The 11626-nt window shown below is 37.5% G+C and overlaps 1 long non-coding RNA gene across 1 annotated transcript; it reads right to left on the bottom strand.

Annotated features, from left to right (window-relative positions):
• Nucleotides 1-8722: 8722 nt before the first annotated feature.
• On the bottom strand, nt 8723-10272 carry LOC133312656 (uncharacterized). The gene is made up of 3 exons (XR_009751718.1): nt 10200-10272; nt 9454-9533; nt 8723-8982 (listed from the first exon to the last, which is right to left on the bottom strand). It is a non-coding gene; the product is annotated as an uncharacterized LOC133312656 (long non-coding RNA).
• Nucleotides 10273-11626: the final 1354 nt, after the last annotated feature.

The raw sequence follows: 11626 nt of genomic DNA, 5'->3' as shown, positions 1-11626 counted from the left end.
ATTCAAATAAATCCAAAAAATACTAATCAAGAGTAACAAATAAGTGTAATAAAATATGAGTTATCAGTTTCCTTATTCTGTAATTACGGTTTCCTTATTTTGTAATTAGAGTTTCCTTATTTTGTAATTAGTGTTTCTTTATTTTGTAAATAGGGTTTCCTTATTGATTAAGAGTTAACAGAATAAAGGAGGGGGGTAAGCAACTAATAACAGGATTGAAAAAAATAACTAAAGGGTTTCTTTCTCTGTTTTCACTCCTTCTTAAGGTTTTCTTGGTTTCTTTGGGTTTCCTCGTTTCTTTCTCTTGTTCTTGCTTGTTTCTTTCTCTTGTTCTTGGATTGTTTTATCAAACGATCAATCAAGACAATGGAATTGGTGAATAAAATAAAATAAAATAAATAAAATAAAACTTGGCTTTGGGCCACTTATGTAATTGGGTTTTAAATTACAAGTCTAAAACTTCAGCAAAGCACGTTCTTCTTGGCGTCAGAAATCGACCAGCTTTCAGTCCGAATTGGGCTTCGAGCTCTTCATAACAATTGTATCTCTCTGTGTTATCTGAAAAACCCAACAAGAACGGAGTCAATCCGACAACTGTGAACCGAGATATTGCCAAAATACAGATGTAACGTAAAGCTGAAAAATTCTGACGACAATAAATTAAACCCAATCAAACACAAAAAATGTAAATTAACTCAAAACATCATTATTTTATTCAAATAAATCCAAAAAATACTAATCAAGAGTAACAAATAAGGGTAATAAAATATGAGTTATCAATTTCCTTATTTTGTAATTACGGTTTCCTTATTTTGTAATTAGAGTTTCCTTATTTAGTAATTAGGGTTTCTTTATTTTGTAATTAGGGTTTCCTTATTGATTAAGAGTTAACAGAATAAAGGAGGGGGGTAAGAAACGAATAACAGGATTGAAAAAATAACTAAAGGGTTTTTTTCTCTGTTTTCACTCCTTCTTAAGGTTTTCTTGGTTTCTTTGGGTTTCCTAGTTTCTTTCTCTTGTTCTTGCATGTTTCTTTCTTATGTTCTTGGATTGTTTTATCAAACGATCAATCAAGACAATGGAATTGGTGAATAAAATAAATAAAATAAAATAAAATAAAACTTGGCTTTGGGCCATTTATGTAATTGGGTTTTAAATTACAAGTCTAAAACTTCACCAAAACACGTTCTTCTTGGCGTCAGAAATCGACCAGCTTCCAGTCCGAATTGGGCTTCGAGCTCTTCATAACAATTGTAGCTCTCTGTGTTGTCTGAAAAACCCAACAAGAACGGAGTCAATCCAACAACTGTGAACCGAGATATTGCCAAAATTCAGATGTAACGTAAAGCTGAAAAATTCTGACGAAAATAAATTAAACCCAATCAAACACTAAAAATGTAAATTAACTCAAAACATCATTATTTTATTCAAATAAATCCAAAAAATACTAATCAAGAGTAACAAATAAGTGTAATAAAATATGAGTTATCAGTTTCCTTATTTTGTAATTACGGTTTCCTTATTTTGTAATTAGAGTTTCCTTATTTTGTAATTAGTGTTTCTTTATTTTGTAAATAGGGTTTCCTTATTGATTAAGAGTTAACAGAATAAAGGAGGGGGGTAAGCAACTAATAACAGGATTGAAAAAAATAACTAAAGGGTTTCTTTCTCTGTTTTCACTCCTTCTTAAGGTTTTCTTGGTTTCTTTGGGTTTCCTAATTTCTTTCTCTTGTTCTTGCTTGTTTCTTTCTCTTGTTCTTGGATTGTTTTATCAAACGATCAATCAAGACAATGGAATTGGTGAATAAAATAAATAAAATAAAACTTGGCTTTGGGCCACTTATGTAATTGGGTTTTAAATTACAAGTCTAAAACTTCACCAAAACACGTTCTTCTTGGCGTCAGAAATCGACCAGCTTCCAGTCCGAATTGGGCTTCGAGCTCTTCATAACAATTGTAGCTCTCTGTGTTATCTGAAAAACCCAACAAGATCGGAGTCAATCCGACAACTGCGAACCGAGATATGGCCAAAATACAGATGTAACGTAAAGCTGAAAAATTCTGACGAAAATAAATTAAACCCAATCAAACACTAAAAATGTAAATTAACTCAAAACATCATTATTTTATTCTAATAAATCCAAAAAATACTAATCAAGAGTAACAAATAAGTGTAATAAAATTTGAGTTATCAGTTTTCTTATTTTGTAATTACGGTTTCCTTATTTAGTAATTAGAGTTTTCTTATTTAGTAATTAGGGTTTCTTTATTTTGTAATTAGGGTTTCCTTATTGATTAAGAGTTAACAGAATAAAGGAGGGGGGTAAGCAACTAATAACAGGATTGAAAAAAATAACTAAAGGGTTTCTTTATCTGTTTTCACTCCTTCTTAAGGTTTTGTTATTCAATAAAGGAGGGGGGTAAGCAACTAATTAGGGTTTTCTCTCCTAATCCAAACGATACATAATACGTATTGTTATTCAATAATCTTGTACACTATGAGGCAGAAGACTGTACAAGATTATTGAATAGGGATATGGAGTGAAAACAGATAAAGAAACCCTTCAGTAACCTCTGAGTTCTCTCCTATCATTATGATACTTAATGTCATATTAAAATATACTTTCTACAAAGTGTTTGGAAAAAAAATAGTGTACAAGATTATTGAATAACAATACGTATTATGTATCGTTTGGATTAGGAGAGACCCAAGAGTGTTACTGAGATCCAGAGTTTTCTAGGTTTAGCCGGATACTACATGCGATTTATTAATGGATTCTCCAGAATCGCCTTGCCATTGACTAGGTTGACCCGAAAAGGGGTGCCATTTGCATGGACCCTTGGGTATGATGTGAGTTTTCAAGAATTGAAAGATAAGTTGACTACCGCACCGGTTCTGATTCTTCCTGATCCAGAGAAGAGATCTGAGATCTATTGTGATGCATCCAAGTATGAATTAGGGTGCGTGTTGATGCAGGAGCGAAAGGTAGTGGCCTATGCTTCTAGACAGTTAAGACCACATGAAGAGAACTACCCTACTCATGATCTTGAGTTAGCGACTGTGGTTTTCGCCTTGAAGATATGGAGGCACTTCTTGTATGGTGCTACCTTCACAGTTTTTAGTGATCACAAAAGCTTGAAGTATCTATTCGATCAAACGGAGCTTAATATGAGACAAAGGAGATGGATGGAATTCCTGAAGGATTATGAGTTTGACCTTCAGGTGTGGCTAGTGTAACATCCTGAGCGCTGACGAGGGCGGGGAATGATCGCCGGTACAAAGAGGCACAGACAAGGAGCGGCTCCTGACAGGCTTCCAGTAGGGGGTTACATGCATGAATGAATCGAATCGACACCCGAAAGAGAGGGATTCTGTAACACCCCGTATATATCCAGTAATGTTATCATACTAGCGTATTAAGTTGTGCTTAATTAAAAATGCGGAATATCTTTTTCTTTTCAATTATGAAGTCATTATCATTACCAACTTGCTTATTAACCAATTAATAAAACATCGCCTGTATGCAATTGCAATAAAATAACTAATTGAAATACCTCATTAATTAAAATATCATAATGTATGTCTCTAGTCACGGAACTACAACACGTAGACCGGACCACTAGCAGTTTATATAACTCGACTCAAAAGTACTAACAACATAGTGGCATGGACAACTCCCATGCACACCCAAATAAGGCAACAAAGCCCAACATAAGTCTCAACTCAAAACATAAAGAGCAGAAAACATAAACAACATCCAATCCAGTCATGTCAGCAATACAACATAAATATCATAATCAGCTAAGCTCTGGCCTCCTGCCGCCAGAGGCATCAGTCACCATACTACCTGAACCTGAAATAAGCATTCCCCAACGTGGGGTGAGATCTCTAAACAAGAAATCTCAGTAAGACAAGGAGTCCTCAAGGATCATCCACCCCAAGCTCACTTACATGTGCAATATAAGTTTAAAAGCAGTTTATCATCACCAGTTCTAAAATAGTGCAATGCAACAGATAATCATGTCATGTGTGTCAATACTATTCTACTGATCAGAGAAATGCAGGAATACGTCTATTACCCACACAATATGCAAGACGCTACTTGCACCCATCTACGGACTCACCATCTTGTATGACGCCACATACTCAGGCTTACCGATTAAGTGGAAACAACACATACATATTATAAGCCATTGCACATATCAGCTCAAAAGCATTTCAAAATATCCAAAGCATGTAACACATCATGCATATAACCATACCCCTCATGGGACATAGTGGAACCACAACATGGCTAAACCGAGGACACGAAAGCTTACCTTGCAAGCTAACACCGAAAGCCAAGAGTCCACAGCTCAAAGTCCAAACACAGCAGATTCACAATCTGTTATGGACCAATAAAATATCAATAAACATGCATCACAAGCATACAATATTAAGACAACGCCTTTCCATTACGTTTTACGTCTTAAGGCTTCTCACCAAGCCATAAGCCCTTAATCATATGATTCTGACTTACAATAATTAATTACAGAAGTTCAACTTCCTCAAACTAGGGTCCACAAACCCATAGATCAGTTCTGGATGAACAGTACGCTACTATTCCTCGCCAACCCCGAATATTCGAATATTCCTCGGGGACATATCCGGATATCCAATATCCGGATAACTCACAAGCAATATCCAGATATCCAATATCCGGATATCAATATCCGGATATCCAGATCCCTATATCCGGATATCAATATCCGGATATTCCACGACAAATATCCGGATATTTCGCGAAAGAATGCAGTTTCTGCATTTCGCGAAGATATCCTTCCAAGGTTCCATTTTAACACTTCCAGAAGCTTAAACATGCATCTTAAGGTTCATTGAGGTTCATATGACGGTTGGTTACTTGTTTAATTCATTAAACATGCCAAGACTTCATCTTTAAGCAACAAAACTCAAGACCAAGGTTGGTACAACTCACCAAGGTTCAAAACAGAGGCAAAGGCTGCTCTTGGAGCTCACCACCAACTCCAAAGGTCCTGACTAAGCAAAGGACACGAAAATGCTACCAAAGCTTGGCCCTTTCCTCACAAAGGAAGCTTCTTGAAGCATCACAAGCCAAGAACAAGGCTCCAACCACCCAAACAAGGAACTCAGCCCCAAAACTCTCCCTCAAACAGCAACACAACTCAGAACACAAGTCACTACTCACTTCCCAAGATGACTCTCACTCACACCAAGTGTTTACAAGGAAAAAGTGGAAGAAAATGGCCTCAAAGCTTCAAGAAATGAAGGAGAAAGCCAAAGGGCATGTTTTGGTCACCCACACTCAGCAAGGTTCACGTAGCAAATGTGTATGGCCTAGGGTTTTGGGTCATACTTTAGTATTTATAGTCGTTTAACACTTAAACACACAGTATTAACTTTAATAGCTACGCTTAGCATTTTAATCCCAAACTTTGGATTCTTAACCTACTCAATTTTACAAGAATTATCATATTTTTCTTATAATTTTCGGAGCACCTTTCCGGTACGTGCTTTTCATAGCCAGTACCAGTTTCTGGCACCAGTTCTCATTATTTTGACTTGAAACTCGTTTTACAAGTCCTACATATTATTTTAGTAATTATCATGCACTTATTATACTTTTCCGGGATACTTTTTCGGTACACATTTATACCGACTAGCAGAATCGGTATCTGCACTTTTCTTCCGAAAAGCGACTTTCAACATTCTTAATCATTTACTATAATTATTAAAGTCTCATAATAATTATTAGGGTCAATTATGAAATTATTTTCTAATTTCACATAATTAATTTATTAAATTCCTTAATTAACGGTGCAGGTTCTTACAGATTTCCAAAGACTGTGCATGTATGAGACTGCACAGTTTGAGATAGCTTATAAGAATTAATTGGTACTACCAATACTAACAAGATGCATCTAGTTTTCGGTAGCCCAGAACGGAAGAACTCCACAGTGAAGTGTGCTTGACTTGGAGCAATTCTGGGATTGGTGACCTCCTGGGAAGTTTTCCCAGGAAGTGTGCGAGTGAGGAAAAAGCACACTGAAAAGTCTTGTATTAGTATGTGAGGATAGTCATTGATTCTTGAAGCGGCCGGGTGTTACAAGTGGTATCAGAGCAGGGCCTCTCTTCCAGTACGGTGTGGTTTGAGGACGAACCAGGCGGAAGCTGGTGGGCATGTAACATCCCGAGTGCTGACGAAGGCGGGGAGTGATCGTCGGTGCAAAGAGGCAAGGACAAGGAGCGGCTCCTGACAGGCTTCCACTCGGGGGTTACATGCATGAATGAATCGAATCGACACCCGAAAAAGAGGGATTCCAAAGACTGTGCATGTATGAGACTGCATAGTTTTGGATAGCTTATAAGAATTAATTGGTACTACCTATACTAACAAGATGCATCTAGTTTTTGGTAGCCTAGAACGGAAGAACTCCATAGTTAAGCGTGCTTGACTTGGAGCAATTATGGGATGGGTGACCTCCTGGGATGTTTTCCCAGGAAGTGTACAAGTGAGGACAAAGCACACTGAAAAGTCTCATGTTAGTATGTGGGGATTGTAACAGCCCGTTGTACACCGGTATTGTTAACATTAATTATGATATTAAGCGCAGTTACAATCACAGCAGTTCATTTATAAAAATGCGAATAAACTTTTTCCGATTATTACGCGAGCATTTAAAACATAAAAAAGCGTAATAATTAAAAGCTGTGACAGCAACTGTAAACTCTTGCGGAAGACTTATTTAAACTATTTTTATAACTCACATTACTTATTATAAGTTACTAAGGAGTCCCCATAAACTCACTTAGCCAAATTCCAAACTTTACGTTTTTACCTATTCGGACATGTTTCACTCTTAATTTTTCTGCGACCACACCGTTTGCAACCAAACCTTCTTCTCTGATTAGATCTTTGTCTTACTTAATTTCCTTTTTAACAAGCTATCATATGCTCAATTCGGAGCTCATTTGCTCCGGTTATCGCCGTTTGAAGTTGGATAAGCAAATAGCTAACCAACCCCAAAAACAGCCCAAACCACTCACATTACTCGAATTACTGCACTCAATCCACTCATCCATTTTCCCTCAAATTTTTATCCTACAAACTAGACATCTAAAACTTCATTTTGATATATCACACGCTTAATTTGACTGAGAAAAGAAGCGGGAATTAATTTCCTAAATCAGGTCCGGAACTGCCTCAGATGCAGTGGCACATGAGCAGTCCGCGTCTCTCTATTTTTTTCAGGCTCAAGATCAACCCAGAATTTCCTCAAATTTTGGCACAAGGTAGAGGACATCTCAACCTTCAAAATGGCGTATGGCACGTCCCTATTGGACCTCTATGGAGGGATATATGCTCTCCCGAATTTCGCCTAAAATCTGCCAATTCTATAGAAATTTCGCCAGAGTTTCCTTTGTTTTTCCAATAATCCCAAAATTGTAAACGATCATTTAAACCTCAAATGTACCTAATAAACACATGATAATACAGTAATAATCCAATGGGTGGCACACACAAGGACCAACAACTCCTTGGGGCACTTACAACCCAATCCAGTTTATAGTTATTACACAGTTTATACAATAGAGCTCACATTATATTTCTTACTTGTTTCAATCACATAGGTCTCATTCACATGTAGTTTCACAATATAATCATGTAATCATAACTCTAACATAGGCTTAAAATCCTTCCATCTTGGTACATCATGCCTCTCTTACATTTACAACATACACTTAAATATTACAACTTACGACTTTAACTTCAAATTGCCTTTTACAATATTACAACACCAATTACAAATTTAGACATAAATTTAAATGATACAAACTGCTAGACCTAGGCATGCCAACATGAACAATATGCCAAATACTGAAAATGTTCCTCTATCACCCTGCGGGCCTCTTGCCCACTGCTCCAACGCTACAGGTACATCCTGAAATAAATACCCCGAGACGGGGTGAGATATACGAATATATCTCAGTAACCAAGAGGTTCTGGAGAAAACTCCACCCAATGGTTCACTTCGATGCATATCAAAAGAATAAAACAACCACTTTGAAAACGGGATATAGCAAGGGATTTAGAGAAATGGGGAATATAAAGAAACAAACTACGACGATACGGGATGCTAACCCCAATTCCACGTACGCCCTGGGCATATATAAGCCTATGGGTATCATCCAAGGTGTGTTCACAGAAACCACAACCATGATGCCCAAACCAACCAAAACGCCAAAGACATTCCTAGTGTGCTCCTACCCGGATCACACACTATGACACGCAGTCAACTGGAACTCCCTCCTGGAGACCTATCCAGCGGAAGTCCAAAAATGCCCGAAGGCTAATAAAACTGTCTACTGGCCAGAGACTCGGTACCGCAGTACCCATAGCAATAATGCATGCATGCTCATGTGTTCTATACTATTCATACACACTTCCTACCGTTGCTGTAACACCCCGTGTATACTCGGAATATTAACATTACATCGTATTAAGCGGTGCTTAATTAAAATTTTGCGGAATATTCTTTTTCTTTTCAATTATGACGTCATTATCAATTACCAACTTGATTACTTAATCAATTTCATAAAATATCGCCTGTATGTAAATTGCAATAAGACATCTACTGAAATACCTCAATATATAGATAAAGTGTGTATCTAAATCACGGCATTACATCAAGTAATCCGGACAATATCCTGATACATTATTACAACTCCAAAAGACTCAAGACATAATCAAGACATAACAATACTATGTGTCATGGACAATCCCCATGCTCACCAAATAAACATAGTAAGCAACCAGTCTCAACGTAAAACTCCATAAACATAACTGAAGCTATAAGCATAAACAGCATGCAAATCCAGCATCCAATCATGGCAGCATAATATAACAGCAATCTAACTCAGCTCCGGCCTCCTGCCGCCTGAGGTCTCAACATTACCTGACCCTGAAATAAGCATTCCCCAAACGTGGGGTGAGATCTCTAAACTAGAAATCTCAGTAAGACAAGGGGTCCTCAAGGATCTTCCACCCCAAGCTCACTTACATGTGCAATATAAGTTCAAAAAGCATTTATATCATTATCAGTTCCAAAACTATGTAGTGCAACAGATATCTATGGCATGTGTGTAATCACTATCTACTGGCCAGAGAAATGTAGGAATACGTCTATTCCCTACATGTAGTACAAGGAACACCGCTTGCACCTCACCCACAGCCTCACCCTCTTGTATGTTCTACATACTCAGGCTTACTGTATAGGTGGAACACCTCCATGCATATCAACAAGACACTAACATATAATAGCTCAACAGCATTTTCAAAACATCAAAAACATGTAACACAACATGCATATACCATATCCCCATGGGACATGGTGGAACCACAACATGGCTAAACCGAGGACACGAAAGCTTACCTGTACCCGTATGCCCCTCCGACTCGAACTCGGTATCACAAGGGTCCACACCACAAATAAAATCCAATGCACTCAAGAATCTGGTTCAATGACCATCATAGTATCAATATACATATTCTAAAATTCCAAGGCAATCGAATATTATTTTCTTTTTCATTTCGAACCTAGAGATCCTTTTTGAGACATAACCTTTAACTTCTTTAGTTTTAGATAATTATTATCTTTTATACATATATATATAGCCATAAAACATATATATTTATTATATATATATATATATAATATAATTGCTTACTTTTCTAACAATGACTTCAACGACTCCCTGTAACAACTTCGACTATGTATACGTTGACAATATATATATATATATATATATATATATATATATATATATACACACGTTGTCTTATATATATAAATGAAACTACATACATAGATAACCGAACTTTTTCTAATACTTGGCTCACTGTGGGTTCGGCTCCCTGTGGGTTCTTTTATATATATAAATATATATACATATATATAAACAACTTGGACATAGTGGATTCAGAAAAAGCATTATACACATTGACTCAGTGACCGATTTCTTGTACAAAAGGTACAGACTTATATTTTGAATTCAAGCAAGTCGATAAAACAAAAATGGCAAAACAATGGCCATCTACAAAGAGCGCACAAATAACAGTAACACATAATACAAGGGTTATAACCAATTTATGGATTTACAAAGGGATAATTAAGTTTACCTTGGTTCTTTTTAGAACAGAAAAATGACAACTTGAGAGGTTTAGAAAGCACCCAAATCTTCAACAAAGGGTTCTCCTTCAACACAACTAAAGCTTTAATGGATGGGTGGTGTTTCAATGGAAGAGGGGAAGAAAAAAAAATGGAAACTTTAGAGAAGAAGGCTAGGACTCCAAGAAACTCTAAAGAGAAGCCACACTCAGCCGCTGAGTTTCTTTCAAAAAACACACCTAGGGTTTTGTGCCCAACTATTTTATTTATAGGCCACTTAATGGTTAAAACACACAGTATTAGCTTTAATTGCTACGCTTAGCATTTTAATCCCAAACTTTGGATTATGAAACTACATAATTTTCTGAGATTTATCATATTTTTCTTATAATTTTCTGAGCAACTTTTCGGTACGCGCTTTTAAGAGCCAGTACCGATTTCTAGCACCAGTTCTCATTATTTGGACTTGAAACTCGTTTTATAAGTCCTACATATTATTCTAGTAATTATCATGCACTTACTTTAATTTTCTGGGATACTTTTTTGGCACGCATTTATACCGACTAGAAGAACCAATATCTGCACTTTTCTTCCGAAAAGCGACTTTCAGCATTCTTAATCACTTATTATGATTATTAAGCCTCATAATTAATTATTAGGGTCAATTATGGAATCATTTCCTATTTTTGCATAATTAATTAATTTAAATATCTTAATTAACGGTGCGGGTTCTTACATTCACCCCACCTTTTTAGGATTTTGACCTCAAAATCAGAAACATACCTGGACGAAACTTGGGGTACTGCCGGAGAAGCTCGTCCTCACGCTCCCAAGTGCACTCCTCAGGAGTCCTTCCGGTCCACTGCACCTTGACCATCGGAATGATCTTGCTCCTCAGCTGCTTCTCGCCACGATCGAGAATTCTGAGTGGTCCGACGGGAGTCTTTAGGTTCTCCCGAACCTCCACATCATCCGGTTGCACCACGTGCGACGGATCTGCTATGTACTTCCGAAGCTGAGACACGTGAAACACGTCGTGGATGTTAGCCAGGTTCGGAGGCAAGGCAAGCCGGTAGGCAACAGGTCCTACTCTACCAAGGATCTGGTATGGCCCAATATATCGCGCGTTCAGCTTCCTCACTCCGAGTGCCCGACCAACACCGGTGACAGGTGAAAGTATCACAAACACGTGCTCACCCTCACTGAACTCCAGCGGACGATGCTTGACATCATAGTAGCTCTTCTGGCGATTCTGCGCCTGCTTCAACTTTTCACGAATCATCTGGATCTGCAAGGTGGTATCTTGGACAAATTCCAAGCCAAAAAGCTCCTTGTCCCCAACCTCAGACCAACAAGTAGGAGTCCGACACCTCCTACCATACAGTGCTTCGTAAGGCGCCATGCCCAGGCTAGCATGAAAGCTGTTGTTGTAAGAAAA

This window comes from Gastrolobium bilobum, unplaced genomic scaffold, assembly GCF_033153095.1.
Source record: "Gastrolobium bilobum isolate Gb01-03AN ecotype WA unplaced genomic scaffold, APGP_CSIRO_Gbil_v1 utg110037, whole genome shotgun sequence".
In the NCBI taxonomy this organism is placed as follows: domain Eukaryota; kingdom Viridiplantae; phylum Streptophyta; class Magnoliopsida; order Fabales; family Fabaceae; genus Gastrolobium; species Gastrolobium bilobum.
The sequence above is the reverse complement of the archived record's forward strand: the minus strand, read 5'-3'. Positions and strand labels throughout refer to the sequence as shown.